This window comes from Sorex fumeus, unplaced genomic scaffold (genome assembly GCF_029834395.1).
Source record: "Sorex fumeus unplaced genomic scaffold, SorFum_2.1 ptg000240l, whole genome shotgun sequence".
Lineage (NCBI taxonomy): Eukaryota > Metazoa > Chordata > Mammalia > Eulipotyphla > Soricidae > Sorex > Sorex fumeus.
This window is the reverse complement of record NW_026606297.1, coordinates 1143258-1152914: the sequence shown is the minus strand read 5'-3', so window position 1 is coordinate 1152914 and position 9657 is coordinate 1143258.

Genomic DNA, 9657 nt, shown 5'->3' with positions numbered 1-9657 from the left:
ACTACATAATATTGGAGGAACAGCTCACATTAATGAGTCCTTGCTTTGTTCTAAGTACCATGTGGGATGTTCATTTTTATTTTGTGAACCAAGGCACAAAATTCTGGCAAAAAAAGACTTAGTACCATGTAGAAGGCTAGCAGCTTGGAGAGTGGTGTTGCTGGATGCAAGCTCGGCATCCTGATTGGTAGTCCTTTTTCTTCAACTCAGTGATATTTCACTTTGTTGTTGCAGTGCCTTCTGAAGATAAAGCTATCAGCTGTCCTTCCCCCCATTTCTCTAAATGAGCAAGTAATGGGATTTTCAAAATCTGCTACGAGAAGGTATTAAGACTTACATGGTCTCTTAGAGAGACTTCCCCAACTTTCTTGATCACTAATGTGTTTGTGTGGCTTTGGACTTAGCAGACACTGTTGCTTGGCCAACCCAACACCCAATTACTAAGACTGCATATTTTATCTCCCTTGTAACTATACAGAATGTGATGCATATCCTCACTTTTGTGGCCTTTGAGTGTCAGACTTGTTCTGGCAAAGACACTGGTAAGGGTGCTCCAGGAAAGTTTATGACTTCCTCAAAAAAAGGGTCAAATCCGTGAGACCCTCTTGCTTCTAGTTTTGAATGTCTGTGGTGGTAAGACCTGAAACAGCTTTCCTTAAACCACAAGGCTGAGAGAACTTCCAATACGTCGCTTCTATCATCATCATTGAACTTTTAAGCCAATGCCAGAGATCACTTACTTCTGAGCTTTCTGTTAGTGAGAAAGCAAAACTGTTTCTGTTTTGTTTTTACAGAAAGGAAAGCAATTCTATTGTAATCAGAACACCAAAATCTTCCAATTATTCTTACCACTCTCTCATGGAATTTTCAGCCAAGAATTTGTGTTTGTTTTTCTCTTTATTTTCTTTAACTCCAGGCCATAATACCCTAAACCCCAACAGAACCTTGGATGTGTCCTCCTGAATGTTCCACGGGCATCTCAAAGCTACACATTAAAATCCAGCTAGTTAACTTCCTTCCCACAAACCCTCAACTTCAAATTCAAACCTCCTGCATTTCTTTCCTCAGTCAATGGCATCCCAACCCACAGAGATGCCCAAGGCAGGATGGAAACAGCCTCCTAATATTCTCCCCTCCCCTGGGCTTGCTTCCTTGATATCCTTCTGTCTCATCTCCTGCACTCACTGACAGCATCTCAACACTGTGCCTTGACTTGCTTTCTTCAATAGTCTTATCTCTTCTTCCAGTTTCTGTTTTTTTTATACACCAATTTCCCAACTTTTGTTGGGGCAATTTTTTTCCAAGCCACAATCGAGTCATGTTATTCTCCCCACCTTTGTTCCATGTAAAATGTTTTCAGGGTCATCTTGGCCTTCAGGATGAGATACAAATTTCTTAACACTGTACCCAAAGTCCTGGGTCTTTCATTTTCTTTCTAGCCTTTTATCTTGCTGTGGTCCAACTGGCTCCAACACTCCATGCAGTTAGCTGGAGTCTGCCAGGTCTCAAGAGAATGAACCCAGGAAAGAGGTCCCTGTGGAATTACGAAGTAGACCTAAGTCATTTGGGGTAGAAAATTTGAGTGCTAATGCTTAGAACTTGAGCTAGGAGGAGAGGGGAACTCTAGATAGATTCTGGGTGGACACGAACCCTTGACATTCAGTCAAGGGTGGAGGGGAGTTGAGGAGCACCGCGAGAGGTCCATGGTAGCCCCCCTCTCCTCACAGCTCCCTGGTACTGAATCCACCTCCCCTATGATGTTTCTCTCCAGACTCCTCACCATAATCTCTCATTCAAACTGACCCGTTAGTGAGGACCAAGATTTACTGAGAAGGTACCTTGTTCCCATAGGCAAGTGTTCTCATTTGGAGCCTGACTACTGCTGGGGTTGAAGACAGTCAGCCCTGCGGTCATCAAGCTGGGAGAGAAGGCAGACCTCCTTAGCCCTCTGAATACAGGAAAATGAATGCTAAGTGAATCTAAAGCAGGATGGATGTGAATTATATTTAGTTCCATGAAGGATGGCAAAAAGCAAGTTTCAGATATTTGAGAATGAAATCTTGGATGCTGTCCCAAACTTTAGTTCCAACAATGGCACTTTCCAGAGACACTGAGAAATTGCTCTTGTTCCTCCCTCCCCCCACCCAATTCATGCAGAATAGCCCACCCAAGTGCACATATTCCTCTGTTTCTGACAGTTGAATAAAATGGAAATGTCTTGAGTCCATACTTGCTTTGTACATTGCTATGTTAGAATATCAATTTATAAGCAAGTGTGAATGAGCACATGTACATTGAGTGTCAAGCCTCCAGTATGGCCTGAGGATGTGGGGTTGGTTAAGAGAGAGTTGGTGAAGGAAGAGGCTGAATGGATGAGAGATGCACCTGTGATCAAAACTCTTGTGTTTGGGGAAAAGTTCAGGGGTAGAAAGAGAAGGGGTCTAGCCTAGGGATCAAAGAGTTTAATTATGACCATTCAGATTTCATGAATGTATTTGTAAGAGGAAGAAACTTATTTCATTGAATAGTTTTAAACTTTATTTCTAGTTTTATAAAATTAAACATCTGGTATTAATTTGTACTTATCCCTTGAACCCTGCAAATATTAAGGATTTGTCTGTAAGCATCCAGTTAAGAAACCAGACCGGATTATTATAAATCACCAATTGCTTTGTATAGTTAGGTAGTGGCTAAAAAGCTTTTTAAGGTACATAGGAACGTAATTCTGGAATCAGACTTTTGAGTTCAATACTAGACTTTATCTTAGATTACATGTATAATCTTTTTTTATTTATTGAATCACTGTTCAAGGGATAAGTACAAATTAATACTTATCCTGGGGTCCTGGGGCTGAGATCTCCAAGCCTGCTCAGATCGAGGCTGAGCATCCTCTGCCCAGATCTTCCATCTTCCAGTAGACAGGAATCACACCCACCATCTGACTCCCAGCGCCATGTAATCCCATCAATGGCCAAGACCCAGGGACTATAAAACCCAGCTCCCGGAAGCACAGGGCCACATTCGTGGCCGCGTGTCATCTTATTATCTCATTCTTACTTTGGACAACCTGGCAGGTTACTAAATGTTACCTGCCCACACGGCAGAGTCTGGCAAACTCCCCGTGGCATACCCAATATGCCAAATACCAGTAACAATGATGGGTCTCATTTTCCTAATCCTGAAAGAGCCTTGAATATGGCATTTTTTAAAATCTCAGGGCTAGGACGAATAGACATTACTGGGGCCTGCTCGAGGCAATTGACGAACAACAGGATGATTGTGATTGTTGAATCACTGTGGGAAAAGTTACAAGGTTTTCAGGTTTAAGTCTTGGTCATGCAATTATCAAACACCTTTCCCTTCACCAGTACTTATTTTTCACCAGCAAGAACCCCAATATACCCCCCTCCCATCCCTCCCAATGCCTGTGAGGAAGATGAATTCTACTTAACTCTCTATCTACTTTAATTACATTCATTATTTTGACAAAAGATGCACCATTTTTGTTTAAAATTTACACCCAACAATCAGAACTGCTGAAAAGGCATTGTGAAATAATTTGTTTTCTACAGCTGGTTATGAGAACTATATAATGTCGTGTGGCCGCTATTGCAGCTGCGCGATTTTGGATTTCTGATATTTACTTATTGAGTCTGGAGGAATTTCTGCCAAGAGCCAAATAACTATGAGATTGGTTTCTGTGGCTCTGGAGCCATGGCTGTGCCAGAGAGCTGCTTGTGGGGGGAAACTCGTGACCTCAGTAGGGCGTGAAGGACGAGCCGGGAATGCTCCCCTTTATATGAGGTTGCAGTTGCCCCGTCACTGACGGCTCATACCCGGCTTTCCAAAAAGCTTTGAGGCAACCACCATCTTGCTGCCTAGGAGGAAAGAGGCAGAAGGGAGCGACACCCCTTCCCTCCCGGGGAAGCATGGTACCATGGATTAAGGCATAGTCCATTCACTTTTCTGCCGCAAGCTGCCAGGCACTGCATTAAGTCCTTGTACATGTATAATCTTGAAGATTATACAGTAGTAGTTTAAGAGGCCCACTGGTGAAGCTAATGGTTTCCCACCGTGAAACATACTGATGACACCCAAAGAAACGAATGAATGCTTTAGTGCAAACAGCCCACACTCACAAATTTGTAATCACAGGGACAATCTATCTCTAATTCAGGATAAACTGAGGAGGGAGGACCAGGCTGAAGATTCTGCTGTCACTACAGTTCGTGCATGTGATAGCACTTTGGTGCTTGTACCATCTGGAAGCTCAGCCAGGGCTCCAGGCTAAGAGTCTCATTTCCTCTCCAGGTAATGCCTCTGCAGCTTCAATTACTGTGGATGCTTCCAATGTGTAGTATGTCAAAAGACAAGGATGTGGCACTTACTTGTTTGTTCATTGCAGCCCTCTTTACAATAGCCAGAAACTGGAAGAAACCTGAATGCCCAAGAACAGATGACTGGTTAAAGAAACTTTGGTACATCTACACAATGGAGTACTATGTAGCTCTTAGAAAAGATGAAGTCATGAAATTTACATACAAGTGGTACAACATGGAAAGTATCATGCTAAGCGAAATGAGTCAGAAAGAGAGGGATAGACATAGAAAGATTGCATTCATCTGGGGGATATAAAGTAACAAAGTATGAGATTAATACCCAAGAATAGCTGAGATCAGCACCAGGAGGATTACTCCATAACTTAGAGGCCAGCCGGGTATCCTAGAGGAAAGGGCTATTCAGATAGAGAAGGGAGCACCAAATAAAGGATGTTTGGAGGATCCTCCCAGGAGGGGAGATGCATGTCGAAAGTAGACTATGGACTGAACATGTTTGCCACTCAATGCCTCTTTTGCAGACCACAACACCCAAAAGGAGAGAGAGAACACAGGGGATTGCCCTGCCACAGAGACGGGGGGATGGGGGGATGGGGGTGGGAGGGATATTATCCATGGTGGTGGAAAATGGGCACTGGTGGAGGGATGGGTATCCGATCATTGAATAATCGAAACCCAAGCACAAAAAATTGTAAATCTACAACTTTAAAAAAAATAAAATAAAATAAAGGGAAAAAAAAAAAAAAAAAAGGATGTGGCACTTTAAAGCCTTGCGTTTGGAAGTCACCAGCTTCATTAATATCCTACTCTCTCAAAGTAGACACCACATCCTCTGGAGCATCAAAGGCAAAGGAATATTAATCCTAACATTTTTGAGTGTTTGAGATGCTATACATAGTTGGAACTCTCTTGGAATATAGATCCCACTTTAAGATACCTACCCATTTCTATCCTTACCATGCGAATTGTCTACAAGTTATTTTCAACTCTCTAGACACCAGTCACATTGCATACTGTAGTCAAGTATGGTACCAAATGATAAAATTGGAGTATGCAAAAAGGTGCTCCCCACCTTTGCTCCCTGAAATGTAGGCTGAGTGATTTGGAAGAAACGGTCAAGATGGATCTAGGAGAGGTGAGTGTTGGAAAAGATAATAAAAATGAAACAAATCTCAATGAATTCTGCATCAGGTTGATTCACATGTTGTTGCCAGGTTTATTTTGCATCTAAGAAACTGAAACTAAAAAATGTTGAACATATGCTTTGTGTGTTGCTCCTGCCAGAAAAACAGTGCTAAATTTCATCTAGCAATTTCTACCCAAAAATACCCTTGCCAAATTAAAGTACATTCACTTTTGAAAGATAATGAAATGTTTAAGGAATGCACAGAATCAACTTTTTCAAACAATACCTTGCTCCAATTGGCATTTTCAATGACCAGGTAAAGGTAAGGTAAAGGCCCTCCCGTTGATCATCAATTTGCTCGAGCGGGCCCAGTAACATCTCCATAGGAGACTTTGTTGTTACTGTGTCTGGCATATCGAATACGTCACAGGGGGCTTGCCAGGCTCTGCCGTGCGGGCGAGATACTCTCGGTAGATGGCCGGGCTCTCTGAGGGGCGGAGGAATCGAACTCGGGTCGGCCATGTTGGCCGCTTGCAAGGCAAACGCCCTACCCGCTGTGCTATTGCTCCAGCCCAATGACCAGATTGGTTTAATATTGAGTTTAATAAGAAGACTCTCTTTGTACCTGACCTTCCTCAATAAAATGGATATCATGATTATGATACTTATTTTATAGAGATTTTAAATAATCAACTAAAATTATGTACTAGGACAGATGATATATAGTTAGCATTTTAGTATTTAGACATAAAGCATCTATTGTGGTAAAAATATCTGTATTTAATACCAGAGTCACATAACACATCCACTTCCATTCTGACCACAGGTGTAGCAAGAACTTTTGACTCTCTGGCCCATCTACCTGTACTTTGATGTTAAGAAAAGAGCATTAGGACAGTGATGCTGGAATTTTGTAGCTGCCTTTGTTCTATTTGAGTGATACTGGGGCTGAACCAGTGGTCTTGAATCTCACCTTTGCATAGTGATCATTTGAAATAAGTCTTTAGATGTCAGGCACATTGTACAGTAGATCTGGGAAGGATCAGGTGTGGTTCATCCATTACAAACTCTCTCTGTGTCTCTCTGTGTATCTCTCTTCTTCTTTAGCTTGGTCTTACCCTTATCTCCTTGTTGCCCCATCCTCTGCCACACACACATTCTCTTTTTATATCTCTATCTCTCTTTCTCTCTCACACACATACAACATCCTCACAATCAGCTTCAGTTTATAATTATTCATACAACTGCTTTAAAACAAGTCATTTTTTATCATTGGGAAGCAGTTTCCAAGTACATATTTTAGCAAAAAGGTGAAAAATTCATCCTAAAAATTCATTCATGACCTCATGTGATTACTGTCTCGGAGGAGGAGGAGAAGAAGAGGAAGAAGAAGAAGAAGAGGAAGAAGAAGAAGACGAAGAGGAAAGAGAGGAAAACAGATGACAATTAAGTTATTTACTTACAATGACACCCCAATATATAAAGATTTGTCCTTCTAGTTATTTACTACTCAGTATCCTCCAATCTTTCATTAATATGTTCATTCTATCTTTAGAATGCATTTAGAGAAAATAATTCCAAAAATGATATAAAGAGAATCCATCTGGAATCAATTGTTTAACGTGCTCTGCAAAATTCTCCATCTCCTCAGGAACAACAATCCCCTAAATAGAGTGAAGATCAAAATGACCCTCCCATCTCACCACTGGCCAGAAAGTGGGAGTTGGAGGGAAAGGAACTTCCAGCAATGTGCAGTAAGAATTCCCTTAAGAAATTCCCTTTCATCTTTGAACTTCATTTATTTGTTGTGTCCTACCCTTGCAACTCCCTCTGTCCAACTCCTTGTTTGCAAAAAACTAGAATTACGTGAAGAACTCACCCCAAGAAAGAGAAGCTAACACCAAGGGTCAGGGTACACATAAAATAGTCAACAATCAAGTGAATTATCTGGAGAGTCAGTTCACACCAACCTCAGTGAACAGTATACAGGATGCTGCTTGGTGTTGCAAATTTTATTACTTGGGGCAGAAGGAACAATGTTCTTCCATCCAGCCAGGAAGGAGAGAGCCATTCTTTAATATGAAGCTAAATTCATGCTCTCTTCCTAGCATGGCCCCTGTGGTCCCATCAGATAGAGAGGGGTTTCTTGGATTGTAGAAATTGATTGTTTACACTGCGCAAATTTCAGGACATAAATATTGGAAAGACACTCGATGAAATTATTTTTCAAAACACCAGAAAAAATTGATTTCTCCCATCAAAAGCCTTTCACTAGGGAACATGCTAAGCTTCACATCTTCCCATGTCTCTTTTTATTCACTGCAATTAGCAATAAGTGAATCCAGTCATGCTCTGGGCTTAGCCAACGTACAATTGGATTTTGTGCACTTTAGACTCTGTAATCTGCCCATAACCAGCGCTGGGCTCACTCTCATCTCTGCACAAAAGAAGTTTCTGCTTTTGATCTATTTCTACCAAACCAAAAGGTTGATATTGCTTGTGTATCCTGCATCCTACTAACCTGCTTGTCTCCTACATTTCTCATTTTTAAGAGGTTTATAGTTTTAACAGGCAGTGACTGATTTGTTGTGCTCTGTTGAGTATATGGGGGCAGGCATCAGATTTGTAAAGAAAAGATAGATATCCAAGATCTTAACTAGTTTTTCAAAGACTCCTGGGATATCCAATAAGAAGAAATAACCATGTTGCTGATTGAAAATGATTTTCAAATTCCATCTTTCTGATAAAAGCCAAGTCAATGGTAAATACTTCAGGATCATTCTCTAAATAAAGAACTGTCTCTCTCCCCACCCACATCTTATCTGTAATGAATGGGTGGATCTGAGGTGCTCTTCTCAAATGGAAATTGGTAAGGAAACTGACACACGTGAATTTTTGTTCAAATAAAACATTATTCTCTATGCCAGGGAAGAGATGAGAAAGACCCAGAAAAGCCTCTTCTCTGATTTTGCATGGATCATCCTTTCAAACAAAGATCTCCATCTCCCACCACACCCAAGTGCATCATGACTGGGAGAGTGTTCTTCTGGTGTACTCCTGGTATGGAATCTGGTTCGCGGTTGTGTGTTTCATTGGCATGTTCACTCTCCTGTAGGTTGGCCAACTGGTCCCTCTGAGGGAAGTCCTCCTTAACTCTGCTTCTGCTTGTGATTCCTCATTCTCAAAATACCTTAGATGACCATTGACTGCACAGTATACAAAAGCACATATCATTAACTGGCAACCACTGAAACTTTGTAATGTGCCTGTTAAGTTGACAGGCGGGGTAGAGGTTGGGTAAGGAGGGAATCTGTGAACATTGGTGGAGGTTAAGTTGACACTGGTGCAAGGATTGGTGTTGAATTATTGCATGCCTAAAACTCACATATCAGCAACTTTGTCAATCTTAGCTCTTTAATAAAAATAAAGAAGGAAGGAAGGAAAGAAAGAAGGAGAGAGAGAAAGAGAAAGGAAGGAAGGAAGGAAGGAAGGAAGGAAGGAAGGAAGGAAGAAAGAAAGAAAGAAAGAAAGAAAGAAAGAAAGAAAGAAAGAAAGATGCACAGATTATTTGGAGAGGTTGGGAAGTGACATTTTCAATCTTATACGTTCTCAGGATTTACTTGTGGCACTCAGAGATCACTGTCATATGGGATGTCAGGGTCAAACCCAGGTCAGTCATCTGGAAGGCAAGTTCCTTACCTGCTCTACCAAGACTCCAATGCCCAAATCAAGTGTACTTGGAAATACCTTCAATTGAAGGCAGGGAAGCAGGACCTAGTTATAAAAATCTGTATTCATTTACTCCAGAAATATTTATTCAGCATCTATTGGTGAAGATGTGATGTGTGCATGAATTATAATAATGAAGATGAAACATTCACTGACTCCAAGGACATGACTCCTATAAAGGAGATTTTTAAAAGAATGTGTGAATATCATGCAGAAGCAGTCCCTGAGGGCTAAGGGCATACAAGTCAGGGATCTGGTTTTATACTCCAAGGTCAAAGGGAGCCCTCTTTAAAACTATTTAACCCCATGTATTACTGAATAAACTCCTCATATTTTCTTTTCAGCTGTGGTTAATTTGAAAGGAATTCTGGATGCACAGAATATGTATGTCTTAAGTGACTCATTATTTAGTGAAAGCAAGCCAATAGTAAGGCAAAAGCATGGTATAGATTTTGATCAAGGTTT